Here is an 18,285-nt window from a genome sequence, read left to right on the forward strand (position 1 = left end):
GAAACATCCATGACAATGTGATGGACACTAAGCTCTTCTCATGTTCTAGTTTGCTTGTGAACACACAGGTCTGGCAGTCCTGCAGGTAGGTGCCTGGACATCAGCTGGCACCTTTTAAAACTCTGAGCCTGTTGATATTGCAAAGATCAACCAAAGATCTTGAAGTAAAAGTGCAAACAGAAAGGATCTCACCAAAACAGGTGATAAAGTTGATTTGCTGATGAGGAAAGATGAGCCTCGTATTATGGACATGTGGCATGTGACTAGAAAAGGTGTCTGCACCTACAGAGACACCAAAAATGGGCTTCAGACAAAGATGAGAGCTGTGTGGTAGATCTCATGAGTACTTTTGAATATTTGAAAAGCCTCATCTCATGGAATACTGCTTTCTCACAAAGGTTCGTTGAGTGGCTGCAACTGGAACTGGCTGCCCTGCTCAAGCAGGAAAACCTGCTGAGGATATATAAAACAACAATTTATTATATCCTGGAGGGGGGCGTAAGCCATCCAAGTTACCTTTCTCTTGGGAATCAGAAGGTCACAGTTTAACATGTACACAGTACAATCTGACCAAACCAAACATCAGTGTTTTATCATTGATTTTTGGCTGTCCATTCAGCTTTTAGATGTTAGACTTGGGATGAATGCTTCCTATGTTTCACTAGAATCTGGCATTGCAAAATAACATTTAACTGAAATCTCAGTTCTTCAATGCAAATCACTTAATGTTTAATTGTACCTGGCCTAGGCGCTTCTGATGTCCCACTCTGCCTGTTTCATTTTTGATCCACAGGGTTCCTCAGCAGGCTGAATAGCTTCTGACTCATTTGCATCCACTCAAGCTTTGCAAAGCTAACCAGAAGTATCCACAGATATTTTGCAAATAAAACCTGTGGACTCAAGCCAAGGAGACCAAAGACACTCTGCAAACTCCCTGCCAGATTTTGGGTAATGAGGAATGTTCATGGAAAGCAAAAACACTGCTCTCGGTCAAGGGATGTGTTTCATCTATTCTGGAGGATTTGAGTCATAATTTGAAGACGCAAGGAAGGCTGCTCTAGGAGTGGAACGGGAGAACAAAACTCTCCCAACAAAGAGCTGCAAAAGGGCCAGTTACTCTGAGCATCAAGGGTGGTGAGGAAGGGAGTGTGCTCACTAGTCTTCTTGCAACCCACCAGCTCAACAGCACCTGGGCAAGGAAGTGCCTTTCTGTGCCCCTCTAGAAAAAATGAGGACTGGGAGGGCTGCTGATCAGCAGTGCTCTCCCAGGAATACCCTCCCACATCTGCATTGCCTGGAGAATGGGGCTGATATGTAGTTGCAAGTCCTCTCTTAGAAGCTGTCCAAGCTAGTGTTCCTCGGGGGCTAGTAGAGGGTGAGGCACAGCAGTGTTGGTATTTTCTATATATTTTTCTTGTCCAGCATCACTTTTTTTCTTAATGGCTCATTTTCTGCATTTTTTTTCACCTGCTCATTATGTTCTGGTTCTGCTCTTTTCCACCTAGACCCGCATCCCTCTGGCTATTTCTCCTCTTTTTTCTTTTAATTGGGCTGACCAAAACCTTGTCATAGCCTTGTTAAATTACAATAGAGGAATTGCCCTGCAAAACAAATGCCACGTGATATGTAAAATCCTGCCTCTCTCCAAGACAAGTTGCTCTTCTGTTGGCCCTGGTGTTGTCAGTGTTGTATCCTGAGGGTATGGGGTGTGCTCAGCTTACATCTAAGGGGAATTTTACATTACGGGGTCAGCAGTCAATGAGACCCAAATACTGCATCAGGTGTGAGTCAGTCTAGAGACCTCCAGCAGCTTCTCCCCCCTTTCAGGGCTGCGACCTGATGCTGCAGTAGTCTAATCCATCACAAGAAAAGAACAAGCTTTTTCTGCCTTTTGACAGAAACAGTCAGATGATCTGCTCCTGATAACTACGGTAGGTCTGGAGCTATACATTACAAATGAGATGCTGTGATGACTCTATTTGCTCTTATGGAGAACTTTGCCAGGTCTGGCAACGCTAAAGGAAGCAGGGAAATGAACGTATCTGCACTCACTGAGGCTGTTTTGAATTAACTTTCTATTTCTTTTTATTTCCCTGAGGCAAGGTCACATGAAGGTATTGGAAAATTTCAAGGCAAGGAAACTCAACACCTCAAACTTTGTATAAAATAGAGTTTTATATATATAAAACTCCGGGATATTTGGCAGTCTGGCTAATCTCTAAGCAATAACTAAGGTTTTAAATGCTTTCTCAGAAAACCTAAAGGCTTTAATTCTGGCAAAACGATGTCAACACACTGTCAGTTGCCTCCTGGTAGGTAATTACAGGGAGCAATAAATATTTTTGAACTCCTAGATGTGGGCTACATCAAGGGGAGAGGGAGAAAGAGTTGAAGTTGTTAAAGGCTGTCCATCTCCTGACTTGGAAAGATATGCATCTGGCAGGCACTTCAGCTGTCAGGACACATATTAGTGTAGTGCATCCAAGATGCTGTAAGCTTTGTGCAAATAGCATGCCTTCATGGTGCAAAGCCCAGGTTTGGTGAAGGTTTTGTAAGGGAGCTGGTGGCTGTGATGCTGAGATGTGTCCTCCTGCCTCCCTGGGCAAATGGGTGATGAAAGCATGCTGGAGAGAGTTGTTTGGAAGCCAAAATGGAAATTTTAACTAAAATAACCATGTAAATGTACTAATATAGTGCTGTGGTCAGAAGTATTTGTCTTGAATTAGATGGAAATCTGGGCACTGCGTGAGGTGTAAGAGAAAACAGCGCTGTGCAGAGATGGGTGTTTCGGGACGTATTCTTGTCACATTTAAAATATATTTTTGTGTTTATATAACTGATACCACCTTTTCATGACATGCAAAAAGTTCAAGAAATCTTGGGAGTGGGAGAGTTGTTGGCCTTTCTAGAAACTGTTTTACTTTTTTGTGGTTTCTGGTCAGAGCAGCAAGTGGACATGCAGTCATTTTTTTCCCCCTGTTCACCTGTCTGCCTTGCAAGCTCTCAGCTCTTGAGTCCATTTGCCAAATTCAATGAGATCTGACCAAAGGGAAGAGATTTCAGAGCTGTCAACTTAAGTTATATTCCAGTTAGCTCCAACTGCTGCATTACATTCTGTATGCTTAATGAAAATTGGCATTTACATGGGGATAATAGCTCCATTTTGGGCTCGTGTCTGCTGGAAAAAAGGTTAAGAGTGGCAGTTGCCCCTCCCATGTAAGCTGTGTCATTTGTCCTTCAGAAGCCAGTCCAAAATTTTTTTCTGAATGTTAAGGATTTTCCGGTTCTTGAAAGTTTCTGAACTCACTTTTGTAATTTGTTGGTATTAATCATAGATGGGAATCGTAGTTTCCACCATGATGATACGAGGATATTGTAGATTGCATCATGATGATATGAGGGGAAAGAAAGACCTTTATTTGGCTGAATGCTGATTTTCTTCCCTTTCAAAACCTTCATTCATTGAGTGTATTGTAAGTCAGAGAAAGAGGCAGGGAAACAGTGAGCAAAAAGGGAATGGAAATAATGTTGCTAGGGCAACTTTCTCATGGTTGCTAAAGATACATATATATTTAAAATCCTTGAAAACGTTAGTCATGCTTATTTCTTAATACGTTATTTTGATCTCTCTGCTTGGGGTTTGCTTTGCCATAGCATGGAAAGAGTTGGAGGTAGGAGAAGACCTGTGAGGAGAGGGGACCTGCCCTGGAGCTCTCAGAGCTGCTTGTGGTTATCCAGGAGAGCAGCAGCCACACGCGTCCATAAGAAACCTGCTGAAGCTGGGTAGACTGGCACATGGTTTATACACCAGGAGGTGCTGGTTGGTTCATTAGGAGCACAAACACTAGTTTTCATGCTGAAAAACAGTCCAGAATGAATTATTCACGGTTATCTTTGCACTCTGTTTTTGCAAAGGGGAGCTGTGGTGCTCTCTGTAACTGCACAGCAGCTGCAATAAAGCTCTACCAGTTACGCATTTATTCTCCTCCCGGATACATGATCTAAAACAGTACTTCCAGCATGCCTTGCAAGAAGAGTTTTGTTGATTAAAGTTTTCATCTTGCCTGGTGTGGTTAAGTGCAATTGCGAAATCACGTTTGTTCCTTCTAGAGCTGTGGGAAATCTCCCCAAATAGGGAGATTCTGAAGCCGTAAAAAGGAAAATATTTGGCAAACAGAAAACTTGAAATAATTCTGTGCTTGTAAAGTTTCATTTTTTTTTTTTTTTTTTTGCTTTGATAGCAGGTGATTTCCTTACTTGAAACAGTTAGGTTGCATGAAAAATATAGGAAAATATGCTATGACTGAAGGTACATATTTAATCCTGAAAGTGCAGAGAAGGGAGCTTGGCATTTATCTGAATTATGTAACCAATCCCTCAGCGGAACTGAAAAGATTTTCAGGAGAACGTCAGTCCCCAAATTCCTTGCAAATCCTTATAGGAGCACAAAATTTTTCAAAACCTGAGGATGCTATGTGCCCCTTCCTGCAAAAGTACACCCTCTGTTTTTCTGGAGATGCACCCTCAAGATGTTCACATGTCTCTTCACAACAGCACTTGTGGTCACGGAAACCCGGGCTATCACTGATGAGAATAAATCCCCTACTGCAGCCAGCATTTTGCAACAGGAACCGTGTTTCTTCATCTTTCTGATTCACTCCACCTTCAAACTGGAACTGGTCATTTCCCAGCCTCACTGGAATAGTGGGAGAAATCTGGAGCCAAATGGGTGGCTCACAGCAGCAAAGACAATTTGTTCACCTTGCTGAAAAGTCTTGTCCCCAAGTGTTGACCATTAATTTCCTAACAATAGCTAGGCATAGCCTAGAAGAGAGGCTGAAAATAGGAACACTTGCGTTAGTGGTGCAGACCATCCCCAGTCTAAATTGTTTGTATGTGAAAGCACGCCTAGCAGCTGAGCACCAGGGGCTGGGAGCAGAGGCTGTGAGGGATTTCAGACTGGAAAAGGAAGACAAGACTGCAGGACAGTTACTGTGTAAAAAAGAAATTGGAGTTATTTGTGAAATGAAAGGAAGGATAGGTCACAAACTGTCCTCGTGCTCACACCATTTCTGCAATAGAGGGTCTTTGGATAACCTGCTTTCAAAATTGATGTGGTCCTCGCAAAGCCTGTTGTGCATGAGGACTATGCCTATCACCTTACACGGTGTTATGTTTTGAGATCTTGTCTCACAAAATGATCAATAACGTTCACATGAGCGAAATTCAGATGTGGCTTCAGGAATTAATTGTTTTGCAGCAGCTTCCTGCAACCATTGGCTCTGAAGTCCCTTCTTCTGGCTGATGGTGAGGGAGATGCCTGCACATGGGGATTTTCTCATGTCACCAGGTAAGCTCACAGCAGCCTTAAGGAGATGCTGCCCCTGACCAGAAGAGTTTTCAGGTTGAATAGAGGTGAACTGGAAGAAGATTGAGAAACCAATGTTATGTACAGGGCTCCAGTGCTGAAATAAGCCAAGAAAGGGAAAAAAATATTCAGAGGGTGGTGAGGCCCTGGAACAGGTTGCCTAGAGAAGCTGTGGATGCCTGGAGGATGCCTCCAAGAAGCTGGAGGTGCTCAAGGCCAGGCTGGATGGAGCTTTGGGCAACCTGGTCTGGTGGGAGGTGTTCCTGCCTGTGGCTGGGGGGTTGGAACTAGATGATGTTTAAGGTACTTTCCAGCCCAAAACAACATTGGGATTATGTGAAAACAGGTCTGCAAAGTCTGACTTTCTGCACCAAGTTTTGCTTCTTCCTCAAACAACCGAGGTGCTGCAGTTACCAGACCTTGTTTCTGGTCTTCTACGCTTAACCTCTCCCCACCCCTTCACTGCCACGTCTGGTTTTGCTGTGCTAGCGATGTAAAATTTGCCATGGAGCAGAAAGTCTTGTACAGGGTTTGGCAGTTTGTGCCTCAGTTTCCCTTGTGGTAAAGATAATGCTACTGAAATAAAAAAAACTACTGAAATTAAAACAACAACAACAATAAAAAAACACTGCTAGAACCAAGAACATAAGCTTTTAAAGACAGTTTCTGGACTCAGATGCTTTTGTCTCATATATTGCTTGCTAAAAAATTCACGGTTGCAGTACTTTGGGAATATGAAACCGGACTATTTATGAATCGGGACATCTTCATGTGCAACAGCAGGAGGAATTGCACCTGTCCCTGTAGAAGGAGATGGCACAAGGCCTGGGGTGCCGAACATTTGTGTGTGTGCATGGGTGCAGGGTGAGTACACAAAATGTGGGGGAGGAAGGTGGAGAAAGGAGCTTATGTGAGCAGATGTTGCCTCAGTCAGGTAAAGCTTATTAATTCATTTATCATCTGAGCTGATCAGTGCTACATCTGTCTGGGAATATATGGTTTAGAAGGAAAAAAAAAGATACATAGCTGCTAGTCCCTTTGTGGAAAGGATTTAGTTCAACTGGCTAGGTATAATTGCTGCTCAGATCGGAATTTTTTTTTTTTTTTAGGTATAGTTTTGCATATCTTAAAGACTGAAAGAGATCCTGTGTTATCTCATTTCTCTCTGGGAGATTGATGTTGAGTTTAAATTTAACTTAAGATGAAAACATCTGTTATTCTTCAGAGCAAATATGTTCTGATACCCTCCAATTGATTGAGAATCAGACAGTTCAGAATACATAAACTGAAGGCTTTTTAAGTCAGTACTGTTTATACTTGGAGTAGAAGTAACAATATTGTTTCCCACTCTTGTGAGTCATGACTAGAGGTAATAAAAACTCCTTCAGAATGTGATGATGATTGAAAATGAGTTGTAGATGTTCATACATTTTCAGGAAAAAAAAAAAAAAAGCATGTTATAGACTGTCAGGATTGTTATCTTATGAAAAATTCACATTTGCCCTATTAGCTGGCTAGAGCCTACAGCAGTGTCTGTAATTGCAATTGTTATGCTAAGTCATTATTTACATTGCAGTTGTGCCTGGAGATCTTAAGCATGCGCTTGGGTCTGATTCTGTTAGGTGCAGGCACATGGGAAATAGAAAGTGGGATGTCATCTCACAGCCAGCTTCGTTTAACCTGCTCCCCAGCTGAGAAGGAAGGGCAAAGGGCAGTCAATCCCTTTGACAGTTACGTTGGGTGCCCCAGGTCTTGGCTTGTCAGCATTAAATTGTGGGTTTGAATGTTTCCTCTGAGGGATTTGGTGCCCTACAATTCTTCTCGGTATAGAGTAGTTTAGTTTGAGCCATCAAACCTAAATGATTCTGTGTGATGGGACTGGGTAGGTCAGGTCGATGGCTGGGCTTGATAATCTTAAAGGTCGTCTCCAACCTGGACCATTTTATGATCGCTGACGTGCTAACTATGATCAAGCTGGCCTGCTTGACTAAAACCCAGGGATGGTGTGAGGCAAAGCCAGGGCAGCACTGCCTAGTTAAGCTAGCTTAAAGCCCAGCCTTCAAAGCAAAGAAACATTTTCGTAAATTGGAAACTTGTAGAGTATTTCCTGCTGCCTTGCTTTCCTATGACAACCATATCCTACCCTTTCCTCTTCAAAACCTGTCTTCCTGCTGCCAGCTCTCCAACGTGGTGGCTTGTTTGCACTTCTGTTCTACTGGCAAATTTTATTCATATGTTTTTTTGATACTACAAATGCACTTTACATAGATTATTTTTGCTATGTAGGGCCCTCTATTTGTGATTATTCATACAGGGGGTGAATCTAAAGGCCCTGTTGCATGGAGTGGGTTTGGGCTTCAGCAACTGAAAGGAAGCCACAGTGTGGCTGACCCGTTACTGTATGCACTGAAACAGGGTGAGACTTGTTTTGACACTGCCCCTGGTGAAGGCTGGTCTCCCAACTGCCCTTCCAAACTGCTATTTTGCTTAATTAAATGTTCCCAAACTTGACTTGGTTTCAGTTCCAGTTCCCCTTCACAGCAGGCAAACTTGGTTATTGCATAAGGGTGTCAGCTCAGTCGCAGTACTGAGTGAGCCAGGGAGCTTTTGGAGGAGAATGATTTAAATCCATGGTGTAAGTATCCATAAACACATGCCCAACTTCAAACATGTGCCAGAACTTACAGAGAAACCTACAGACTGGGCACATGTGTGAGCACTTGGGCTGGCTCTGCAGCAGGACTGCCTTGTCTGGCTAATCCTGGAAGGTGCCTGCTGCAATTCACGGGTTTATTTCTGACGTGGCAAAGCTGGAGACCGTGTGGGTCATTTCAGACCTTTCATCTGGGTACACAGAGACGCATTCCTGGGCTATCTGCTCTCCACTGAGATCTACACCCATGCCTTTGCCAGCATCCATCTCCCTCACCTCCTCCCTGGTTCCCTGCCTTCCCTTGATTTTTGCGTGCAGCTCATTAACCTTTGGCTGGGCATTTTGAAATCATTATCGTGTTTGTTCTGGTACAGTATTAGGCTGTTTAGGTGGGTTTATTTTTTTTAAGCCATTGCCTGATTTAATGAACCCCTCTGCTCTGCCTCGCTGGAGGAGTTGCTAACAGATGGCTGGCATTTGTTTTTCCATTTTAAAGATTGAAAAGTAACCCAGTGGGGTTAGTGAGATGCCCAGGTGCCTCTGCTATAGCTTGGTTATTTGGTTGTGTTGCTGCTCCCTCTTCCAAGCTCTGGACATCCTTTCTGTCCTGTCCCCATCAGAGGCGGCTCTGGCTTCTAGCAGTGTCTGATATTTCTACAGCCCTGTGGCAAGGGAGGACTTGCTTTGCATGCCACACAGCCAAGGCTGCGTGGGATGCTGCTTCTAACTGGAGGCTTGGCCCAGCCCCTAAGGAATTCAGTTGCAGTCCTTGGTCCGTGGGTAATATTTGGAGTTAGGGCAGTCGTGTTCTTTATTCCTCAGCAAGGGTTCTGGGTCACTGTGGATTATTAAACAATTATTTGCTTGCTGGACCTGTGTGGGCAAAGATCAAAAGCCTCTATGTAGTGATGGTAGATAAGCCTTTCTCCCTAAGAGACATCAAACTGGTCTTACTCAACCTGTGCAAAATAAATGAATGTTCTGGCACATATACATTTATTAAAAAATAAATAAATTACAAATGAAGTAAGGCAGATTTTTCCAATGACCTTCTGCTATATCTATGAGAAGAATCTGATAAATTGTGCAAGGAAAAATCCACCCCTCCCACACTGGACCTGCACATTTAGGATCTTCACGAGTGAGGTACGAAGACTTCCCAGAGAAAATCCAAACACAGGTATGACAGGTGCCTGCTTGCTCTCATGGTCCCCTGACTTCTCGTTAGAAAGAGCTCTTCACTAAAAGAGTTGCTGTTCTTTGCTGTCCTGTTGAGAGATGAGTGCTGCTGGCTGTGGTGGTATGGTGGTATGTACTGGTAAAGAATTCCCTACCATCCCAAAAGTGAATTTGGATGTGGCCAGCATGTTTTGGAAGATTGTATTCCATGGTATGGATGTAGATATTTTATCTGAATTTGGTTGCTGGATCAGGGCATGTTTGGTTCACTAGCTGAGACAACTTTATCCCTTTTCTATTGCACGTGATCACAGGGGTGGAGTCTGACTTGGGATGCTTTAAAGAGAGCATGGACATAAGGCACGTAAATAAATTTTAAGTTAAATGGTGGAGTATAATGTAAATAAATACACAGGATTTCTGACCACCCACATCAGAACCTTTGTTAAAAGCTAATGTTTCACTGAGTCAACAACGTTGTGTTTTTTTTTTTTGTTTTTTTTTTTTTTTTCTCTGTAGGATCTGCTCACGTGGAGAAAACATCACTGCTAGTTACTCCACATGCTTCTGAATCCCTCCAGTGAATTTGATCCGTCCCCACTTTTGACCTGTGGCTGGCACTTTTACAGGTTGGTTACTTATTTTACGCTTTGTGTTTTGATACTAAGACTCTGGGGGTACAGGTGAGGTGTGAAAGCTCTGCCCTGAAAGAGCAGTTATGCTGCTGTGAGGCTGTCCTCCAACCTGTTTCATTCCAGGCCAGCATCAGGGTGCCTGTTTGTGAAAATGGTTGGTCACCACTGTGATAAGCAAGCAACTAAGAAGTCACACTGTTAACAGATCACTTAAGGGATTAAAAATAAATAAATAAACAAAACAAACCACACTGCAACAACCAAATAAAATCTGGCTTCTGTACAGTCCTGATATTTACCTGATATACCTTCATTCTCATAACAAATGGAAAACAAATAGCCTCTAGCTCTTTCCTTATTTCCTCATCAAAGGAGTCATTTCCCATCCTGCAGGAACTGGTTGCTGGGCCTGGTTAATTGCATTTGCCCTCCATGACTCTTATCACGTTGTATGCTCCTCTTTTTCCAAATTGTGCTGCCTGGCGTTAGAAGGACCATGACAGGACACACCACAAGTACTTCCATGTCCTCTAAAACAAGGTGTTTAATAAACAGCAGAGCTAATTAAACCTCATTTCCTAAAAAAGCCTGGCTCATGTCCTGTTTCCTTTATAGGCAGCTTCCCCTCTGTCATCTATGATGCCTTTAGGTAATGATGAGTTGCATCCATGCTCGTCAGCCAGCCAGCACACTTGTGCTGATGGGTCGCCAGCTGCTGCCAAGCACGGCTTATAACAGGCAGCAAGAACACTTTCTGGACTGCTCTCCTCTCTCCAGATGCCAATTTTCACAAAACTTGTACCAATCTAACATCCTGGAAACATCAACTCTTCAGTGAGATTGATTGGCGAGTTAAAATTTATTAGAGGAGGATTGAAAAGTACATGAATAATCTGATCTCTTAAACATTATGGCTGTAGTGAATCAGGCCAAAAAGGAAAAGCTGCATATATTATACGAGCAATCAGGAGTTATTTCTTGTCTTTATCTCTTCCCACCTCCCCACCCCCTTTTTATTCCTTTACAGAAGATCAGATGTATTACAGCTTAAATTCTGTAATTCTTTGTTGAGGAATCAGAATCTAACTTAATGTTTTCAGTTACTGCTTCTGCTGCAGAAAATATCTTAAATGTATGCTCTGCCAGAATTGTGTAACTGCTTTAGCTTGTTAAGACCCCTTGCTCTGAACTTCTCTAAAATACAACAGCAGAGCTGCAGTTGGTTTCATTTGTGAGTGACCTGCAAATCTATACAGTGTCTGTTACAAAAGTTATCTCACTTTATCAGGACAGCAAAGAACATGTTCTTTGGAGGTTTAAAGAATGTTATTTTTGTTAGCTAATCAAGGTCTAGATGTTGAGCTTTAGGCTGTTGTCGTTTAGTGTGTTGTATTTGCAGTGTTACTTAAAACTAGCTATAAAAAATGTTTGCTCCTTTTAAGGGGTTGGATGGCAAATCCCATCCCATCCTTCCACTGGACATAGTGAGTTGTAATTGGTATGATTACTTTGTCTAAAGGCTCTTCTTCCATGTAAGGCATTCATAATTTGATCCACTCGTGTGTCACTGCCTGTCCATGGGGCACGTTTACTCACATACAGCACCAAGTTTATGCACCTTTTAGCCTCTGGACCCAAACTCTGGTGGCTTCTGGCTAGCTTAGACAAGCTCTGTTCTGACTCCTGTCCTCTTTTACATCATCCTCCATGTGTCCTGTACCATCAATATAAGGCATAACCCCAAATCAAACTTTTCAAAGCTTACATGCATATCTTCTTGAATCAAGCCCCTTCCAGGAAGTATGGGCTTCTTTCCTGATTTTAACCAAATACATTGTGTGCATCATCGTTCCCAAAGCAGAATTATGATATCCCATGAGCATGACTGTCAGTCTCATCTCACTACCTTAGTTCTCTCTGGACATCATCCCAGGCTGCCCGTTACTCTTGACCTACCTGTATTTGGCTAGTATTTATCCCATCTATGCTTTGTGGCACTAGAGGATATTCCTCTCTCTGATAATAATCCCAATGGAAAAGCTGTCTTTGACTTCTGGCAGGCACAGGCTCCTGAAATGGCAGTGACATTCTGTAGCAAAATGTCAGGGTTTGCAGCCATTCTTGGAATAATTTTCAGTGCAAGTTCTGCTCAGAATACAGTAACAAATGGTAATAAAAGCTGAATCAGAGATAATGATGCTCTGCAGTCAGTCAATTCCAAATTCCACTCTGATATGAATGCCACCCAGTGAATGTTCAGATGCCTCACAAGTTTCACATGCAAAATCCAAAGTCTTCCTTGAGTTTGATTTTCATTTAATTCTGCAAATTGCCTGGTTGCTACAAACTGGAATTCACTATTGGACAAGTCCAAGATTTGCAGAGAATGCCATGCCAGAAGGATGTGTTGATGAAATGGAGTGGCACAGAAGATTGAATCCTGAGTTAAGGCATGGCACGTGACGTAGCAAAGAAGAAATGAGCAAAGAAAACCACTGAGCAGCTTCATTTCTACCTTCCAGTAGTGTAGGCTTCAGAACACTCACCATGCTTTGACTTCCCCTGCAGGGAGCCTGGTCTAACAGCCAGAGCTGCACTGATCATCTCACTGTTCAGAATAAACAAAGTGGTTTCGAAGTCATCAGAGTTCCTCTCCCTGTCTTCATAAGCCCATCTGAAAAACGGGAAGGTTTGTGCCAAGACAGAAAAAAAAAATAAAATCTGTTTAAGTTCTGTTTTTCTGAATAATATGCAAACCTCTTCCCTTTCCTGAAACTCTCGTGTCTTCTATTCTTTGCTTTAATTTCAAGCTTTCTTGAAGGTCATGAAATGTGTTTGGCTTCTCAGACCTCTCTTGTGGAGTCTAGCATACACAAAACCATTTGTCCTGTTTTATTAATAAACCACACAAAACAGCCTCCTCCCTCTGAGTTGGATTCTATTTGAAATATGTACTTTCGAGTTTTATTTTGTAAACTGAGTGCATAAATATCAGTGGTTGTCGTGTGGAGTGCCTTTGGGATGAAAGGCAAGAACGCAGCTATAATACATCTTAAATGATGAAGTACGTCAGTCTCTGAAGTGCTGTTAGTGTCTAATTGGAACATATTAGGTCAAAACCTTATTATTTCAACAAAAGTAAAACGGTGGTACAAGAGCCCTTCGTGTGCATGTGGACAGCAGTGAGAGGGCATGAACAAAGAGGAGAGATGAGCAGGTTTGCATGCTGTTTAATGAGGAAAATGCAGTATGTGCATCTTTCTGGCATTACTGGAAAACAACTCATTTTTCTATTGAATTATTTCAAATGACAAAGCAAAATCGTCTTTTACTGTAAGCATCTGGAATTGTTAACCAGTGTGTGTCACAGCTTTGGTAACAATCGAGAAGCGTGTGAGCTTTTTATCCCATAATCCAGGGTGCTTAGAGGGAGAGAAAGTCTCCTGCAAACCTGAATTGCTGTGCTGACATCTGTAACAAAGCTGGGAAGCTCTCATTTTAAGGCGTCCATGCCTCAAGAAGGGAAAGAAAGATATGTTTCAGTGCTGTTGCTCAGATTTGCTTTATGACGAAGTTTTCACAGAGCCGGGAGATTCCCTTCTGTGCTGATAAATATAGCATTAACCAAAAACCTCTAATGATTCGTCTTATAGAACAGATACACATGACAAGTAATTTGCAAAGGTGGCAGCTGAACCTACGCAAGACAGATGTCTCGGTGCTCACTGAAAGAACTTCGAGACTGATTTTTGAGAAGAGAAAATATGAAAATATTTCTTACAAAAAAAAAAAAAAAAAGACATGCAGCTTTTTGCACTTGATTTGCCAAGGCAATAGATTGCTCTTTGGAAAAAAAAAAAAAAAAAAGTGAAAGACAGGGTGCTTGCTCACCCTGCTTTAGAGAGGGTTGACATATCCTCAGAGGATTAGGCAATCGTTTGTATTATATATAATTATATAAGCAATCTAATATATAATAAATATGAGGATTACAAACTTCTGTGAGTAGGTGTCTTGTCACAGCCTCTGCATGTTTTGAAGTGGCAGAGCGCAAGAAAGATACAGCTAAGCCTTGTAGTTGCCTTCGTTTTGCTGACCCTGTAACATCTCAGGTTGTTCTGTTGACTTTGGGGGGTTTGGGATCAGACCCCTGTTTCCTCACAATAACAAGGTCACCGACTTTCCGTGCAGTGTTTGAAACATGCTCCACCCAGCAAACTGGGGCTGTTCTCAGTTGTGTCTGCTGCAACTCTCAGCTTGGAAATCCTGCTGCATAATTCCTCCTAAGGTCAGCCTTTCCCTGGGTACTTTCACACTAGGGTGCTTTTTGCAGATCGTTATGGTCAAGTTGTCTGACTCTGTTGTGTCTCCTGGCAAACACAGACAAGATCTCAAAGCTGACTGGTGACAGGTTGGCTTCCGTGGGATGGTTTTGCTTCTGCCATGGCTCAGACCTGATCAGCTTTGAAATGGCAAGTTCTTCCTCATGCTGGCATTAATATCATGTTTGCTTTGGTGGGAGGAGAGGTGGTCAGGGCCTCTTGTGGTGTTCCTTGGAGCTACCAGGGTGCATGAGCCAACTAAAGCTGTTGTCCTTCTTGGCCGAGACAGTGAAGTCTCTCCTGCAAGGCTGGTTGCTGTGCCTGTAAGGGAACGGGAGGCACTTTGAATGAACTTTGATCAGAAACAAGCTTGCGATTCTCCATGTGCATCTTCTAGCTGAAAATAAATACTGGTGCTTCTAGGAAATACATCTCCCTTGTCATGCTCTGCTGAAGACAAATTCATATGAGACCAGAGAAAACAGAAAAAGCTCTACTCAAACTGCTGTACTTCCCCTCTTCTGCAGTTCACTGCCAAGTGCAATAAACCTTGTTTCGGCATAGACTGAAGCATCACAGGCAAAACTTGATTTCATTATTACATTTCATTTGTTTTCTTGGCATTGTCTTGTTCCTGTCAGGCTCCCTGATAATCCATTTTTCTTTTCATTTTGCTGTTTTTTTCCATCCACTTATGTTTACTTAGTGCCCGAATCAATCTCCTGTTACCAGTCATTCATCTCAAACCCTTCCACTTCATAGAGACTACAAATGACTTGGAAAAGTCACTTCTGTTTTATTTTTAAAGGTCATTTGCCAATAACAATGCAACATCAGATCAGGTTTCATACTCGACAGAAATTAGCAAAATAGGTCATTTATCCTCCCGTAGATGAGCTCTACATTTGCGTATTTGGACCTCAGCTTTCCCCTTGGAATCCAGTGAACAATATTTCAAGTGCTCCAAAGGCACTTGGGGCAGCAAATTGTATTGGGAGCCTGATGTTTAGCTGTGTTTCTTCTTTTGTTTTGCTCTTGTTATGATAGCGGACGCATTCTGACAGGATTGTTTTAAATCAGGAAGATCCTCCTAATAGCACCCGACAGTTTAATTGATGCCTTGGCTTTTCTGTTAGTCATTTTTGGCAGCAGCACACCTTCTACTGCACAGTGTCTAATCCGGCACTATTAATATACTAAGCTCAGACGCACATACCTGCAATCTGTTTCAGAAAAGGAAGGTGTATAAATGACCATGCAACAGGATTTCTTTGTGGAGTGGCTATTAGTTACTTCTACAGTCAAGGACTTGCTCTTCCAGTGTACAGGTTGAAAGAATGACAGGAAGAGGTTGGAAGGAAGGGGGCATTAATTACAATAGCATTATACATTTTAATGATCTTTTTGAAGGGTGGCTAGCTTTGGCGGGAAAGATTACATTTTTTATTTTATTTTTTCATGTAAGGAAGGGCCAGAACTTTGAAACTCGACCCATCTCAGTGACGTTTGGCACTGGAGAAGCAGATGAAGAGACGACAAGGCCTACAAACATAATAAAAGTAGATAGCTAAAAGGAAGGGTGAAATCCTACCAATATTAATTCCGAGGACAGACTGGAGAAAACTTTGGCACTTATTGGATATCACAGAATCTCTGCAAACTTTCCCTTTATTCCTCTGCTCTCAGAATCGCTTATTTTCTCAGACAGCCTCTTTCCTTTAAAAGATGGGAAATGAACTGCACCAAAATGAAATTTTTCAGTATGACGCATTGATTTCTGTAAGTTTTAGTTTGGTTTTCAAAGTTTTAAAAAATTTAATAGCCTTTTTGGATGTTGTTCTCTGAAGTTTTTTTCCTCTTTTTTTTTTTTTTTAATTTATTTGAAGGGTTTGATAATTGGCTGTGTTCATTTCTTTCTGCTTCTTTTCTCCTTAACCTTATCTCTCACATCTAATTTGCAGCAGATACCTCTTTTGAAAAGGATTTTTGTTTGTTTGTTTTGCCACCGGATTCAGCAGCAGCAACAGCTCTTGGTTCTTCAGATGATTACCTTGTGGTGTCCCTGACATTTCCTGGCCTTTGTATCAAGTATTTATGCTGTAGATAAACTGCTGTTGCTGGAGTGATAAAAGCATGTTACTGAAAGAGTTTTTTTGTAGTCTGCTGGGTAATTCTTCTGGCTGCACAGAGAGGATTGTCTTCTTTCATGTGGCCAGCAGGTGAAACCACAGAAATGGCAAACACCGTGGAAAGAGATTTTACAATAAGCACTGCTTGTTCATTGCCCTTCTGGCTGGTTTTATTTCCCCTGTGAGGAAAACAAATCCAAATCTGGAGTGTCTCGTCTCATGGGCAGTTTTAGCTGAGGATATGGAATTAGGGGGTGTTTCTTGGAAATGAGGAAAACAGACACACCAGGAGGGTTGTGCCAGGCCTGCTGGCACTGTGTGGTGATGTCCCATGAGCATTGCTTACCATGAAGCTGCTTTTTATCAAATTCTCTACTTTTTCTGGAAAAAAATAATAAATAGTGATGTGAGAAAAACTTGAGTAATGCAGCATGTGGTGCCCTAACAGGCGAGCAGGCAACAGTACATGTTCTACCTGACCAAACCTCCTCTTTGCTAGCATCTGTATCAAGGCTGGGCAAAATCCAAGGTGCATATTTCTCCATATTTCTCCATTTGTGTTTGCAGTTCTGGAGGTGGGGGAGGGCTGTGGGCTCTGCCTTTAAATTCACCTGTATTGACCCACATTTCTGTTGGGTTCTTCGTGGATTTTCTTCTGCTTGAGGCTTGTCTCTGCTAGTAATAGGTAAACTTTTGTTGTGGACAGGCCCAAAGAAGAATTTCCTTCCTGTCTTGCTGCTGTTTGGCACACGTACTTTTCTTTTAAAATGTGAGGTCAAGCAGAAATCTTAGGTTTAATGTCCTTGTAGAACAGTTTGGGGGATTTGAACAAAGCACCTTAGATCAGTAGTAAACCAGCAGAGAAAAGGCATTTCAGAGAGATGGAAACTATTCACAGGCTGGATTTAGTAAGTGGTCTTGTCTGAGAAAACAGTTTCCACAAGTGATGGAATACTTCCCCTTGGACAGTGCTTTAAGCAGGTTTCATGCCATGCAAAATCAGAACACGTAGTGAACAACCACAGACGAGCTGTGGAAGAAATTGAGTGTTTCACTACAATTAAATGAAGCACAGCTCTTTTGACCCACAGCAGAGCTAAAAGTGGCTCTAAGCACTTAGAGGCATTGAATGGTTTGGAGGGGACCTTAAAGATCACTTAATTCTAACCCCCCCCCCCCCCGCCATGGGCAGGGACACCTCCCACCAGACCAGGCTGCCCAAAGCCCCATCCAGCCTGGCCTTGAACACCTCCAGGGATGGGGCATCCACAGTTTCTCTGGACAGACTGTACAAGTGTCTCACCACCCTCTGAGTGAAGAATTGCTTCCTGATACCCAATCTAGACCTACCCTCTGTTAGATTAAAACCATTCCCCCTTAATATCTGATGTTTTTCTCAATGGCAGTTGTGCCTTTGTGAGCCAATCCACACCAAATTATTTTCTCCTTGTGTATGCCACAACCAAGTCTACAACTTGGTGGTGTCCTAGAACTTTGTCACCACACATGGAACCAATGGATACAGGCTTTCACTGTGGGCCACTGGGTCATGGAAGAAAAAGTGTACCCCATATCAATACCTTCTGGGTTAGCTCTGGCCAATGTCTGTAGGCTGGGTGTGAGCCGAGGGCTGGAGGAGAAGAGGGAATGCAGTGGGTCATATCTTCACACTTCCATAGTTCACACTTGGCTCTCAGAGCCGGGAACCACTTATCTCCTGATGTGGAAGAGAGAAAACCCATAACTGTGATTAGAAAGATGCATGGTGTATTGGCAGTGGCAGAGTAAATGAACTCTCTCATTCCTGGCAAGCAGGAGTGCAACAAAATCAGTGCTTTAATAAAGGCAACTTAGTATTTTGCTTTTACTCTTCTTTCTGTCTTTCAGCATATTACAGATAACGAATGGTTATAAACTAAGCTACTCTGCTAAGCAAGCAACTTAGGCTAGTCTTAGGAAGGAGAGATCTATTCACAACAGAAAGCAATCTTCTCTTGCC

At 42.5% G+C, this 18,285-nt stretch overlaps 1 long non-coding RNA gene across 4 annotated transcripts in view; it reads left to right on the forward strand.

The window, feature by feature from the left end:
- The window catches only part of LOC106017872 (uncharacterized), a 30,136-nt gene extending 13,585 nt beyond the window's left edge, over positions 1-16,551 (forward strand). Inside the window, exons 3-6 of one of the 4 annotated variants that reach the window (XR_011808028.1) lie at positions 794-948; positions 1,828-1,931; positions 9,720-9,829; positions 10,451-12,390. This is a non-coding gene — a long non-coding RNA (uncharacterized lncRNA). Of the gene's footprint in view, positions 1-793; positions 1,932-9,719; positions 9,830-10,228; positions 10,419-10,450; positions 12,391-15,622 lie in introns of those variants that run through there. The other 3 variants (XR_005264887.2, XR_003496129.3, XR_003496130.3) reach the window with 3 other exon arrangements.
- The last annotated feature ends 1,734 nt before the right edge of the window (positions 16,552-18,285 follow it).

The sequence above is a fragment of the Anas platyrhynchos genome, chromosome 3, assembly GCF_047663525.1.
Source record: "Anas platyrhynchos isolate ZD024472 breed Pekin duck chromosome 3, IASCAAS_PekinDuck_T2T, whole genome shotgun sequence".
In the NCBI taxonomy this organism is placed as follows: domain Eukaryota; kingdom Metazoa; phylum Chordata; class Aves; order Anseriformes; family Anatidae; genus Anas; species Anas platyrhynchos.